The sequence below is a fragment of the Lissotriton helveticus genome, chromosome 5_1, assembly GCF_964261635.1.
Source record: "Lissotriton helveticus chromosome 5_1, aLisHel1.1, whole genome shotgun sequence".
Lineage (NCBI taxonomy): Eukaryota > Metazoa > Chordata > Amphibia > Caudata > Salamandridae > Lissotriton > Lissotriton helveticus.
The window spans coordinates 552,652,715-552,667,679 of NC_136065.1; the positions used below are offsets into that span (position 1 = coordinate 552,652,715).

Consider the following 14,965-nt stretch of genomic DNA (forward strand, 5'->3'; position numbering starts at 1 on the left):
AGTTTCCTAACGGGAATTTGACTGATGTCATCCGCGCTGACCTCTGGAAAAGGCTCGAAGCGCATTGTGTGGGCCGCGCGCCAAGCCGAGGTGGAATCTTCACTCCTTTATTGCGCAGCAACAGATAACTGAGCGCGGGGCGCTGCGCACCAACCACCACCGGGGTGTCCGCTCGGAAGTGAAGAGGACAGCTGTGCCCTCTTGATGGATTGTGCGTATCTGCAAACTCATACACAAAACACGCCAGCAAACCAACGGTGTAGCCGAATGCAGGTAGATTTAAGACTACCAGGCTTGGCAAATATATCAACAGAGCTTTCCTTCAAAAAAGTAATTAATATGTCGCAGATATAAGATAGCAATCTAGCACCCTTATTATCTGCGACCGCTAGATATAATGCTTTTAAAAATGTACATTTAAAATCTGAGCGGTACATTCAAACATGAACGTTTATTCGTCGGTTTCCACTCATTTTTTTCTAAATTCTGCAAGAGGAGCGAGAGAGTTTACTAAGGCCAAGTCCCCCTCCAAAGTGCACAGTAATGCAAACAAATAAAGACATGCAGCCTGATTCATCAAGCTGATTTGCGCTCGCAAAGGGCCAGATTCTCAGAATCTGGCCCTTTGCGAGTGCGATTTTTGCATTTGGGATTCATCATCCCAAATGCAGAAATCGCTATTACCGAAATCGCATAGATTTTCGAATAGAGATTCCTTAAATGCAATTCATCAACCAATTAGAAATTGCGAAATCGCAATATTTGGTCGCAATTTACCACCAAGTCTGACTTGGTGGTAAATTGCGAAAATAGTGTAAAAAGCACTTTAGTGCATTTTTTTCTTTTGCATGTTACACACACACATGTCCTTTGGACATGTGTGTGCGCAACACCTGTTCAAATGTGCATTTAAGGGGTGCTACAGGGTGTCCTTTGGACACCCCTGGCACCCTTCAAATCGCTATCTTATTTGCGATTAGTATATTGCTAATCGCAAATAAGGAATACTCCCCATTCATTCCTATGGGCCTTTCCTTATTTGCGATAACACCAGGATATAAACACCAGGGCTTTAAGTGGGCCGTGTCCGGCCGGTGCTCAGCACCAGCAGTACTAACAAGCAGGTGCTGAATCGTGTCCCTGTCGGGCTCTCCCTCACCCTAGGTCTAGGTGGAAAAAAAATCTTAACTCTGCAGCAGGACCACACTTCACTGCCTTTGATGTAACCTTTCAGTGACACATTATAGTTCTTCACAGTCTCATCATTTCAAAACAGAAGCATATATGCAATGAATGCCTATTTGGTTTTTTTTTTCATCTTCTACTACTAACAGCCATTGACAATGTCCATAGTCCTGGCTTGTTGTAGGTGTAATGTTACAAGTTGTATTATATTTCTGGATGCAGAAGCAACAAAATAATAGTCAGGCGGCACACTGTGCTAAGCACAGATTTTTAGCTTGTGTGTTTTTAATCCACGCCCTTAATTACACCGGCCAAGCCCCCTTGAGAGACACCCCAATTTTTCAACCCACTTAAAGCCCTGATAATCACAATTACAATTGCCACACTGGGCCATTTCTATGTGCAATGTACAGAGAGGCCAATGATTGGATGAGCATGTATTCAAAACTCCCTTATATCTCACTGACAGGCACTGCGAGACGTCTGCCCTGCCTTTGGCCTGAACTCCGCGACTCTCAGTTCTAGCCCACAAGACTCGCACAGCCACATAAGAGCTGTTGTTTTCACACTGCTCGCTGTACATGAGCAATACTTTGCACGAAGAACTACACAAACAAAGCATCAGGAATAAAGCAAATGCTGTTAGGGAATGCAAGGGTAAAAAACGCAAAATGTAAAAAGGAACAACGTTGCTACACTCCGGCAGAGAGAGCTGTGTAAGTTTTTGGTGGCTGCGACTGTCGCCTGTGGTGAGGCACAAAGGGACATTTACAGGTTGAGCTCCGGCACCACAACTGCCGCCCATCTAGGTAACAACTCCTGCCACCCAGTGCGAAGCCCAGTCACCCTTTCCTAAAAACCTCCCACAGATTTAGATTCTTCTTCACTCTCGTATTCTGATCTCATGCATCCTCCCTTCTGCCATCCTACCTATAACTGCAACTGCGTTCCCACTTTTGCCCTCAGTGCATTCGGCCCATGCCCGAATGCCCGCCTTGCCAATCCGCCCCTGCCTACAACCTACAATGCCTGCACCCACATTTATCGGATGGGCATGTTTTTTCATTCTCAGTGTTTCATCATGAGGCAGGCTATTTTGACCGGCATCGGACAACCGAGCATGGCGTGGGGTCAGGGAATGGGAACCTGAGCCCTCCGCGTGCTATAGTTGACATCTTCAACTAAGATCATTATACAAGGTACAACATTGAAAATGGCATATGATACATAGAGCACAGAATTACAGCTGTTCGAAGTAGGGAATATAAGATGCAGCAATAAACCGATAGTCTGTCGGCTGGTGCCAAGTAGGGACATAGTTTCACTTTCAGCGGTTTAGGGGTTGGCGCATTAGAGTACACGTTAATCTGTTTTTCACGGTGTTGGGTGTAATGTCCGCATCATTTTGGTTCTTGTTTTTCTTATGCTCTGTTCCTAGTTCATAATTTACTCGTTTGCTCCGCCCGATCTCTTCTCTTGTCCCTGACCCTGTGCCCTTACACTGCCCACTTTTGTTTCTAGTAATGTGATGTTTACCAGTTACTCCAACTAAAATGTGGCTGGGAAGCTTTCCCTTCCTTTCCCTCCGCCCCACCCCACCCCATCCTGCCTCCAGGACGTGATATCAGCTGGAGCCGTGCCACCCTCGAGCACCGGCAGCCTGGGGAGTTTGTCATGCTTGTTTTTGAATGTTATGGGGGTGACAAGTCCTCTTTAACATGCCCACGGGCATGTTTGAGTAATGAGATTATCTGCCACTGCCTGGGTTTCATCTTTTGTGCTTATGCTATGGCTGTTAGCAAAATCCAGCATCGCAGCATGTGGCACCGAAGTAGCCCCGAAGGGTATGCATGGATGGGAGCTCTTTTGAGTGGAGGGGGCCTTATTTATTTATTCGTTTATTTATGCTTTTTTATATAGCGCGGACTTTACCCGAAGGTGTCAGAGCGCTTCACAATAGGAACAGAACTGAGGGCGCGCGATCGGCCACCTTTAATTACCCCAACATTCCTCATGTCACAAACCACCATTTGTCTGTTGTGCCTCAGAGACTTCAAAGCTGCCGCTCCCCGCCCCCCCTCAGCACGCCTGTGACCATATGAAGTGATCCAGGACAAGCCATTTAATCTCGACTACCCTTCATCCTTACCTTCGAAAAGCGCTACATAACACACTCGCCTTTTGTTTCATGCTCCAATTCTTCACCCTGCTTTGGCCTGTCTTTCGTTCTTGTTTTTTTTGTGTGCTTATGATACGTCATTGCACTTCACAGCGTAGGATTCTGTTTGTTTTAGAAGTCAATAACGCAGTCGAGAAATAACTTCCAGAAGAAGGAAGGCTCGCTCGAACACAAGAAAGTGCACAACCTCGCCTCATGAGATAAGAGCGGGTGGAAGTCAGAAGTACAGGATGTGTTCGCGTCATGGAGTCGAGCAACAATCAGAATGTTTTCATACAACTGTTTTGCAGGTCCAATTTCATGTACTTGCGGGGCGCTTTCAGATAAATTCCGGGGTTTTACTTATTTGGGGGTTTGATTTAGTTCTGCTGTGCCCCATTCAAAACTACTACATGCCATCTTAAAAGCCTGCCTTTTAAAAAACTTACAAAAAGAAGAATTGAGAATAGGGCAGAGATCGGGTAATTAGTTCTATCTTTTCTTGGCATCTTACTTGGCAAGCTAAAACTGTGTTGCCTGGTGGAATATTTCTGTTTGTTTCACATGAATAATTTGTTATACTCCACGTGTTTTCTATTACAGAACTTGACTTTTCTCAACCTGAAACCTTTTCCATATTTAGAACGTAATGGGTGCAGAGCAGCTGGTGACCCCCACTACATAGGTACTTCCGGCCACCACAGTGAGGGTGCTTTAGTCCTACAATTGTTCTCTACATTCCTGAATCCGATTCCAAATAAAACTTATATTTTATGTTCCAAAAACTGACATTTTAGTCTTTAATCTGCCCTATCAATGAGATGCTTCTGACTAACACACACTGCACCCTCACACACACTGCACACACTCCACCCTCACACACACTGCACCCACACACACTGCACTCACACACACTGCACCCATGCACACACTGCACTCACACACACTGCACCCACACACACACTGCACTCACACACACTGCACCCTCACACAAACTGACACACTGCACCCTCACACACACTGCACACACACACACTGCACCCTCACACACACTGCACACACACACTGCACCCCAGGGGCGGATTGGCAAGGTGGGCATTCGGGCATGGGCCGAAGGGCCGGTGCCTCAGTGCCCTCTGTGGGCGGTTTTTTTCTCCCCTGTCCCAGCCCACAGAGAGTGGACTAGGAAAAGGGGAGAAAAAAAACGGCCCACAGAGTGCACGGAGACTGACCCACAAAATGAAAGCAGCCTCGCTGTGCGGCCGGACAGCGATTGTCAGCTGTGTGGCCTCTCCTTCACCCCTGCCCTGCCAAGCAATCAAGCTGATGCTGGGCTGGGGAGGGGTGATTGTTTGAAAGAATCGGCCTCCCTGGGGGCCAGGTGCTTCTCAGGTCTTTGAGCCATTTTCACCTCGCCCCAACCATGCCCCCCCCCCCCCCCCGGGCCGATGCAGCCCAGAAATGGTGTTAGTCTTAACACCTCGCCCACAGCCCTTCACATTCAGGGCATAGTGGGCGAGGAAGAATGGGTCTTGCTGTGGGGGGCCAGGTGATGTTTGGAAATTTTTTATTTTATTTATTTATTTATGTGATTTTAAATAGCGCAGACTTTACCCGAAGGTATCAGAGCGCTTCACATTAGGAACAGCAATAATACAAGAGGAAAAAAATTACAAGTGTCAAGTCAAGTCAGAGAATTTATATAGCGCGCTACATACCCAGAGGGTGTCAAGGCGCTTGAGGAGGGGTGGGGAATTACTTGTCAAATATCCACGTTTTAAGTTGCTTTCTGAATGCTAGGTGGTTCTGGGTAAGGCGAAGGTAAGTGGGAAGTGAGTTCCAGGTTTTAGCTGCCAGGTAGGAGAAGGATCTACCTCCCATGGTGGTTTTGTTGATGTGAGGTACAGTGGCAAGGGCTTGGTTGGATGATCGTAGCTGGCGGGAGGGGGTGTAGAAGGACAGTCGTGTGTTGAGGCATTCTGGTCCGATTTCGTAGAGTGCTTTGTGTGCGTGGGTTAGGAGCCGGAAAGTGATCCTCTTATTGACGGGAAGCCAGTGGAGGTTTCTCAGGTGACCAGAGATATGTTCTTTACGCGGGATGTCTAATATGAGCCTGGCTGAGGCGTTTTGGATTCGTTGGAGTTTTTTCTGGAGTTTAGCGGTAGTACCGGCGTAGAGGGTGTTTCCATAGTCCAGTCGGCTCGTGACCAGAGCGTGGGTGACCGTTTTCCTAGTTTCGGTGGGGATTTTTTTGAGCATGCGAAGAATGTTGAAGCAAGATGAAGAAACGGCGTTGACTTGTCTGTTCATCGAAAGGGAGGAATCCAGGATGACGCCCAGGTTCCGTGCGTGGTCTGTCGGGATGGGTGCTTTTCCAAGGGCTTCTGGCCACCAAGAGTCGTCCCATGCAGAGGGGGAGGTACCTAAAATGAGGACTTCTGTTTTATCTGAGTTCAGTTTCAGACGGCTGTGTTTCATCCATTCGGCTACTTCTTTCATTCCTTCGTGTAGGTTAGTTTTGGCGGTGCTAGGGTCATTGGTGAGTGATAGGATCAGTTGAGTGTCATCCGCGTAGGAGATGATGTTGAGGTTGTGTTGGTGGGCGATGGCCGCGAGGGGGCTCATGTATACGTTGAAAAGGGTGGGGCTGAGTGAAGATCCTTGTGGTACGCCGCAGATGACTTCAGTGGCCTCTGACTTGAATGGTGGAAGGCGGACTCTCTGGGTTCTTCCGGTGAGGAACGAGGTGATCCATTCTAGTGCTTTTCCTTGGATTCCGATGTTTCTGAGGCGCTGTAGAAGGGTGCTATGGCAGACTGTGTCGAAGGCTGCGGAGAGGTCGAGGAGGATGAGGGCGACTGTGTCTCCATTGTCCAGTAGAGTTCGAATGTCGTCTGTTGCTGCGATGAGGGCGGTCTCAGTGCTGTGTTTTGCTCGGAAGCCGGACTGTGAGGAGTCGAGGGATTTGTTGGCTTCGAGGAAGGCGGCGAGCTGGTTGTTGACAGCTTTCTCGATGACTTTGGCCGGGAATGGAAGGAGCGAGATGGGGCAGTAGTTTTTGAGTTCGGTGGGGTCCGCTGTGGGTTTTTTCAGAAGGGCGCTGAGTTCAGCGTGTTTCCAGCTTTCCGGGAAGGTGGCGGAGTTGAAGGAGCAGTTGATGACATCTCGGAGGTGCGGTGCTATGATGGAGTCTGCTTTGTTGAAGATGTGGTGAGGGCATGGGTCTGTGGGGGATCCTGAGTGGATGGAGTTCATCAGGCGGATGGTGTCCTCAATGGAGATTGGGTTCCAGTCATTAAGGATGTTCGAGGGGGGTGAAGGTCCAGCAGATGGTTGGGTGGGTTGGTCTCCGATGTTAGTTGTCGAAGCTGTTGTGGATGTCTGCAATTTTGTTGTGGAAGAATGAGGCTAGGGAGTCGCAGAGGGCTTGAGAGGGGGTGATGTCGTTAGAGTTGGCCGAGGGATTGGTAAATTCCTTGACGATGTTGAAAAGTTCCTTGCTGTTGTGGGCGTTGTTATCTAGTCGGTCCTTGAAGGCGGTTTTCTTGGCCTTTCGGATCAGTTGGTGGTGTATGCGGGTGGCGTTTTTGAAGGCGTCCTTGGTGCTGGTGGTTGGGTCTTTTTTCCAGGCCTTCTCAAGGGAGCGGCAGAGTTTCTTGGATTTCTTAAGATCATCGTTGAACCAGGAGGCCTTCTTGCTGCCAAGTTTGCTTTGTCGTTTTTTCAGTGGTGCTAGGATGTCGGCGCTGTTGGATAACCATAGGGTGAGGTTGGTGGCGGCTTGGTCGGGGTTTGAGGAGTGGGCTGGGGGGTTTAGAAGAAGCGATGAGGAGATCTGGTCGATGGTGATTTTGTTCCAGTTTCTTCGCAGAGTTGGTTGGGGGTGGTTGTTGGGTTTGGGCTTGTTGTAGGTAAAGTGAACACAGCTGTGGTCAGTCCAGAGGAGAGCCGTAGTGTGGCTGAAGGAGACATGATTGCTGGAGGTGAAGATAGGGTCGAGAGTGTGACCTGCGATGTGGGTGGGGGAAGTGACCAGTTGTTTAAGTCCGAGGTTGGCGAGGTTGTCCAAAAGGGTGGTGGAGTTGTGGTCGTTGTTCTTTTCAAGGTGAAAATTGAGGTCTCCCAGAAGGATGTAATCTTTGGAGGGGAGCGCGTGTGGAGTGATGAAGTCCGTGATGTCCTCACTAAATTGTGCGCGGGGTCCTGGAGGTCTGTAAAGGAGTGTGCCTCTGAGTGTGGTCTTGGGGTCGATGTGGATCTGGAAGTGAAGGTGTTCAGAGTTGGTGAGATTGACGTCAGAGCTGGTTGAGATGTGGATGGATTTTTTATGGACGATAGCGATTCCTCCTCCTGTGTGGCCGGTACGGTCCTTGCGTATGATCTTATAATCTTTTGGGATGGCAATGGTGATGTCTGGGGCGGAAGAGGCGTTCATCCATGTTTCTGTTAGGAAGGCGACGTCCGGAGAGATGGTGTCTAGTAGAATCCATAGGTCAGTGGCATGCCTGTGGACCGATCGGGTGTTGAGCAAGATGCATTGTAGGTGGTTAGGGTCGGGAATCTGTGGTGTGAACGTAGCGGAGTTGTTGTCGGTGCCGATGAATTTGCAGGAGTAGCATGAGAAAGGACCATGGGTGTGTCCAGGAGCGGCTTGGACGCAGTTGGGGGAGCGGCCGGGGTTAAGGGCAAGGAGGTCGGTGGCATCGTAGGTAATGCGGGAGGGCTGGGCAATGCGAGGATCAGGGGGAATGGCGCTCGGCGCGGTCCAGGCGCGGACGGGCGTAGACGGGCTTACCTTTGGCGCACCTTCGGCGTGTACGTAGCGCGTGGACGCTGCGCGTGGGACCATCTGGCATTAATGGACAGTGGAGGGGGCGGAGCGTGGGAGGGGCAGCAGGGAGGCGGTAGTGTGGCTGAGGGGCGGGTCAGGGGAGAACAACAACAACAAAATGGAGGGTCCGAGGGAAGGCAGGCAGGGGTATCACAAACAATACAAATGCAGCGAGTTAACAGTAAGCGCAATCTGAGCACAAGCGCTGGTGAAATAAACACAATTGCTGATGCTAAATTGAGCAGTAGTCTGGATAATACATGCGCAGACAAGCCAATAGTGAGCCCAATAGCCTGAGCGAGGTCGCGCTGCGAAAGGCAGGTAATTAAAAGAAGCGCTATGCGAGTGAGGCGCTAGAATAATAGGCAGCGGCCGTTCAGTGATCAGCGCGCTGAAAACGATACCAGGGAAGCACAGAAAACGATAGCAGCTGAGGCACAGGAGGAGCGTGGTGGAGCGACCGTCCGGAAGCAGGTCCAGGTGGTCACAGTTAGGCTGGGAGAGAGGAAGGCTCGATGACCGTGGGTGGGAGGGGCAGCAGGGAGGCGGTAGTGTGGCTGAGGGGCGGGTCAGGGGAGAACAACAACAACAAAATGGAGGGTCCGAGGGAAGGCAGGCAGGGGTATCACAAACAATACAAATGCAGCGAGTTAACAGTAAGCGCAATTTGAGCACAAGTGCTGGTGAAATAAACACAATTGCTGATGATAAATTGAGCAGTAGTCTGGATAATACATGCGCAGACAAGCCAATAGTGAGCCCAATAGCCTGAGCGAGGTCGCGCTGCGAAAGGCAGGTAATTAAAAGAAGCGCTATGCGAGTGAGGCGCTAGAATAATAGGCAGCTGCAGTTCAGTGATCAGCGCGCTGAAAACGATACCAGGGAAGCACAGAAAACGATAGCAGCTGAGGCACAGGAGGAGCGTGGTGGAGCGACCGTCCGGAAGCAGGTCCAGGTGGTCACAGTTAGGCTGGGAGAGAGGAAGGCTCGATGACCGTGGGTGGGAGGGGCAGCAGGGAGGCGGTAGTGTGGCTGAGGGGCGGGTCAGGGGAGAACAACAACAACAAAATGGAGGGTCCGAGGGAAGGCAGGCAGGGGTATCACAAACAATACAAATGCAGCGAGTTAACAGTAAGCGCAATCTGAGCACAAGCGCTGGTGAAATAAACACAATTGCTGATGATAAATTGAGCAGTAGTCTGGATAATACATGCGCAGACAAGCCAATAGTGAGTCCAATAGCCTGAGCGAGGTCGCGCTGCGAAAGGCAGGTAATTAAAAGAAGCGCTATGCGAGTGAGGCGCTAGAATAATAGGCAGCGGCAGTTCAGTGATCAGCGCGCTGAAAACGATACCAGGGAAGCACAGAAAACGATAGCAGCTGAGGCACAGGAGGAGCGTGGTGGAGCGACCGTCCGGAAGCAGGTCCAGGTGGTCAAATTACAAAAGCAAACGTTAAGTTACATGAATCAAAAGTGACAATAGTGAGCAACCAAAATACATGAGGTAGCAATCTGTACATTACAGGAGGAAAAAGTGATATGTGTGCAGGTTACAAAAGCGTAAAAAGTACAAGTAGAGGTATAATACTGCAATAAATGGCAGACACTCCAGCACAAGAACAAACGTTACGTAGGCAATGGTGGCACTTGTGCAAGTATCTAAAGCAAACAAAAGTGAGAGGTTGCATACAGTGTGATACCAGAGAAAAGTGGCGTGTGCAAGTTACAAAAGGGTACCATACACAGGTACAAGGGTAATACTACAGTAAATGGTAAACACTCAAACTGCCAGAACACACTGGGAAGGCACTTCCCATGCTCCAGATTCACCTCAGCCTCCCCCCTGACTACCTGGCTACCTTGGATGACCCAGAAAGCTGTGTTTTGTGCTCCCCTGCCAGGACATTTTCCCAAGGCCTGGAGGGCTGATTAATTTACTAATTGCAGGGGCCTTACCTCTGTTCATGTGCTCCTGAGCTGAAGGTCTGGGGAGGGCTAAGTAAGTTAGTAATAGCAGGGGCTTTGCTGCTTTTCAGGTGCTCCTGTGCTGGAGGGCTGGAATAATTTTGTGACAGAAAGGGGCCTTGCTATTTTTTTAGTTGCTCAGCATGTATGCCATTGTAACCTTGTCCTGTGTCCTGTGCAAGAACAGTATCCTCCCACTTTCATTCCTTGTCTGTGCAAATGGTGTTTCATGAAAGGGCACGCCCCTTGAATGTGGGCCACGCCCCTTAAATATAGGCCACGCCTCTTGAATGTGGGCCACTTTTTTCGTCAGTGCCCGGGCCAAATTGTGATCCCAATCCGACCCTGCTGCACCCTCGCACACAAAGCACACATTCCCCCCTCACACACACACTGCCCACTCTGCACCCTCACACTCTGCGCACCCTCACACTCTGCACCCTCACACTCTGCACCCTCACACACTCTGCAATGGAACATACACTCCAAATACCACTCAGTGCCACATAATTACACCCCAAATAATTACACTCTACTGAATGCAACATACACTCCACCCAATACCACTCAGTGCCACATAATTATATGCTACATAAATACACTGCACTCAATGCAACATACAGTCCAAACAATACCACTCAGTGCCACATAATTACACGCCACACAATTACAATCCACGGAATACAACATACACTCCACACAATACCACTCAGTGCCACATACTTTTATACTACATATTTACACTGCGCTCAACGCAACATACACTCCAAATACCACTCAGTGCCACATAATTACACTCCACATAATTACACTGCACTCAATGCAACATACACTCCAAATAGCACTCAGTGCCACATAATTACACTGCACTCAATACAACATACACTCCAAATACCATTCAATGCCACATAATTACACACCACATAATTACACGACACTCAATGCAACATAAATCCCAAATACCACTCAGTAACACATAATTACACGCCACATAATTACACTCCACCGAATGCAACCCACACTCCACACAATACCACTCAGTGCCACATAATTATATGCTACATAATTGCACTGCACTCAATGCAACATACACTCCAAATACCACTCAGTGCCACATAATTGAACACACAATTACCCTCTACTGAATGCAACACACACTCCACACAATACCACTCAGTGCCACATAATTATATGCTACATAATTACACTGCACTCAATGCAACATACACTCCAAACAATACCACACAGTGCCACATAATTACACACCACACAATTACACTCTACTGAATACAACATATACTCCACACAATACCACTCAGTGCCACATACTTTTATACTACATATTTACACTGCGCTCAACGCAACATACACTCCAAATACCACTCAGTGCCACATAATTACACTCCACATAATTACACTGCACTCAATGCAACATACACTCCAAATAGCACTCAGTGCCACATAATTACACTGCACTCAATGCAACATACACTCCAAATACCACTCAGTGCCACATAGTTACACTGCAATCAATGCAACATACATTCCAAATACCACTATGTCACATAAATACACGCCACATAATTACACTGCACTCAATGCAACATACACTCCAAATACCATTCAGTGCCACATAATTACACACCACATAATTACACAGCACTCAATGCAACATACACTCCAAATCCCACTTAGTGCCACATAATTACACGCCACATAGTTACACAGAACTCAATGCAACATACACTCCAAATACCACTCAGTGCCACATAATTACATACCACATAATTACACTGCAGTCAATGCAACATACACTCCAAATACCACTCGGTGCCAGATAGGTATATGCAACATAATTACACTGCACTCAACGATCGCTCTCACTCTATCTATCTATCTTTTGCCCTCATTCACTCTATCTATTGATCTATAGGCCCTCACTCTACCTATCGCCCTCCCTCTATCTATCACCCACCCTCGATCTATCTATCGCCCTCCCTCGATCTATCTATCGCCCTTCCTCGATCTATCTATCGCCCTCCCTCCATCTATGGCCCTCCCTCTATCTATCGCCCTCCCTCTATCTATCGCCCTCCCTCTATCTTCCTCCCTCTATCTATCGCCCATACTCACTCTATCTATCTATCGCCCATACTCACTCTATCTATCTATCGCCCTCACTCACTCTATCTATCTATCGCCCTCACTCACTCTATCTATCGCCCTCACTCTATCTATCCATCGCCCTCACTCTATCTATCTATCGCCCTCACTCTATCTATTATCGCCCTCACTCTATCTATCTTTCGCCCTCACTCTATCTATCTATCGCCCTCACTCTATCTATCTATCGTCCTCTCTCTGTCTATCTATCGCACTCACTCTATCTATCGCTTCACCACAGCATCACTCAGCACCACCACAGCATCACTCAGGGGAAATACAACATTACTAGGCGCTACCACAGCATCACTGAACGCCACAGCATCACTCGTCGCCGCCACAACATCATTCAGCACCACCACAGCATCAATCTGTGCAACCAATCAACAACAACTGGTTCAAATATGTTCTCTCAATGTTTCAAGCTTTATTACAAATGTCACAAAAAGATGTTATTTCACTTCTGTGCTTGGATTTTCGTCACAATAAAATACAATTAGCAAAATCTTCACAAAAATTATTTACAAAAGTTTAAGCTATTGCCATTATAAATTACAATAACTTTTATTTAAGTATTAATTATTAAAAAATGTAAAAACCATTGTTATTTGTAATATCAATACATCTAAGTCACGTAAATACAACACATATTGCATTACAAATGCTATAGGTTTCACATTTGGAAAATTTAAAACTTTTGGCATTGTAAATGACAAAGCTATTAATTTCGCTATTTTCAAAACCAACACATAAATAAAAAATGTGTCATTTACAATACCAATAGCTCAAACTTTCCTAATGCGAGACCTATTGCATTGCAAATGCTTGTTAGGGCTCGCCCCTTTCCTATTCCGCAGGAATAGGAAAAAGAGCCCTAATGCAGCTAAACCACTACTTCAGGCCAAGGGCTCTCCTCCAGAGGATTTTGGACAGTTCACGTGAATCACAATCATGTGACCTGCTCTCATGCATGAGCCTTCCCCCTGGCAGCAGCATTTCTCCTTTCACGGCTGCCAGGCCACATCAAAGGGCTCCGCTGCTCCGCCCGCTGCTTCATGGCTATCTGTTCCCCAGCTTCAGCACCTCCCCTCTCTCTCCCCGCACACAGCCTTACTTGGATTTCTCCTCCCCCTCCCCAGCCAGCTTCCCCCAGGCCGTGTTCCCTCCCACCTTTCCTCCTCTCTGTCCCTCTCTCTCCGTACATCCTTTAACTTTGTCCACCTCCTCCTTTATTAGGGCTCGCCTATTAATATCCCGCAGGGATATTGTTAGGTTCATATTACCGTGTCTGTGTCATCCTTCGTATGTCATGTGGGCCTAGGGCCCAGAACGTAACGGTCCCCAGCCTGCCCACAGGGCCACTTACCCCTAGAGTTGCTGCCTTATTCGGGAGTGAGGTTAAGGCCGCTAACTGTGTCTACTTGCATCAGTTGTGCCGACCCTACAGCCCCCCCCTCATCTTCCCTGGTACAGCGCGTCACTGTGCTTCATGGAACGAAGTACCTTCGGAGCCCCTCACCTACATCCGGCATCAGATTAAACTAAAAGGGAGTTTCTCTCCCGCACAGCAGCAGTGTGTGGAAAGAGTAGGGTAGTCTCAACCTCGGGGAAAGGAGGGACGCATTTCAGGTCTTCAATGGTTATTTTGTTTTTTGAAGTAAGTGCCAGGGCCCTTTATAGGAAACACCGTGTACCATTCATTGCCCCTGCCAGCCCTGTACTGCTAATGCCAATACCATAAGTGTGCCATTTCTAATTATTTCCAGGCCACCCAAAGCTACAAGCATGATCTCGACAGCAGATATTACACATTTTAGTGTATATTAAATTTGTGAACCCTCCGTTGATGTGCTCAACTCAAAATTAGACAGGCAGGGCCACCAGGTGGCGGACTGTCATAAGTGCGGTATTGAAAATTAAGATCGGTTCAACTTGTTCTAGATATGGGCACAGAGCCTGAAAACAGAACAGACTTCATGTGTAGAAAATTGTGTCAAGTGCCGTGAGAAAAATGTGTCATGCTCATGTTCTTTCTGAGCTCCTACACGCTGACTAGTAAAAGCATCCTTGATGTTATATAATCGCTACTGACAGCAGCGCTGCTGTTCGGGCTGATCTAGTTCAGAATACAGGAAGTGAGCGAGCCAGGCTGAGAGGTCACGGGCTGTCCGGGATCAAGTCTCTCAAAACGTGTAAAAGTACAGACAATGTGAGTGACTTTGAGGAGTCTTCGGATCTTCCCACCCCTCACTCTGGCACCTACACGGGGCATGAATGACATAAACACTGCTGCTGATGGCCCATCACAGGACAGCTAACTGACTCTCCGTTTTCTTTTATTTAAAAAAACGCAGCACTCTTTTCAGCATGTTTTCCGTGGTGCCAGGGAAGGAGTAAATAAATGCTCCTCATAGCCAGAGCCTGGCGCACCATCTGAGACCAATTCCGGCACCCCAAGAGTGGTCTGCCCCCCTCCCCCATTTTCATGACCTGTGGATTATAGGTGTACGCTTTACCTGTAGCAAGTGTTTATTTTCTCAGCCGCCAGAGACTTTCACTGCCTGGCGGAGTCATGTGTGAGGGAACATTTATTTTCACGCACTGACATCACACACGCATGCATGCGCGCACACATTAGTCCTGTCCCGGCAAAAGTAATACA

General features: G+C 48.1%; 1 long non-coding RNA gene across 1 annotated transcript in view; it reads right to left on the reverse strand.

The window, feature by feature from the left end:
* LOC144753261 (uncharacterized) overlaps positions 1-3,412 on the reverse strand; it is a 57,999-nt gene extending 54,587 nt beyond the window's left edge. Inside the window, exon 1 of the long non-coding RNA XR_013594272.1 lies at positions 3,335-3,412. This is a non-coding gene — a long non-coding RNA (uncharacterized LOC144753261). The remainder of the gene's footprint in view (positions 1-3,334) is intronic.
* Between the last annotated feature and the right edge of the window lie 11,553 nt (positions 3,413-14,965).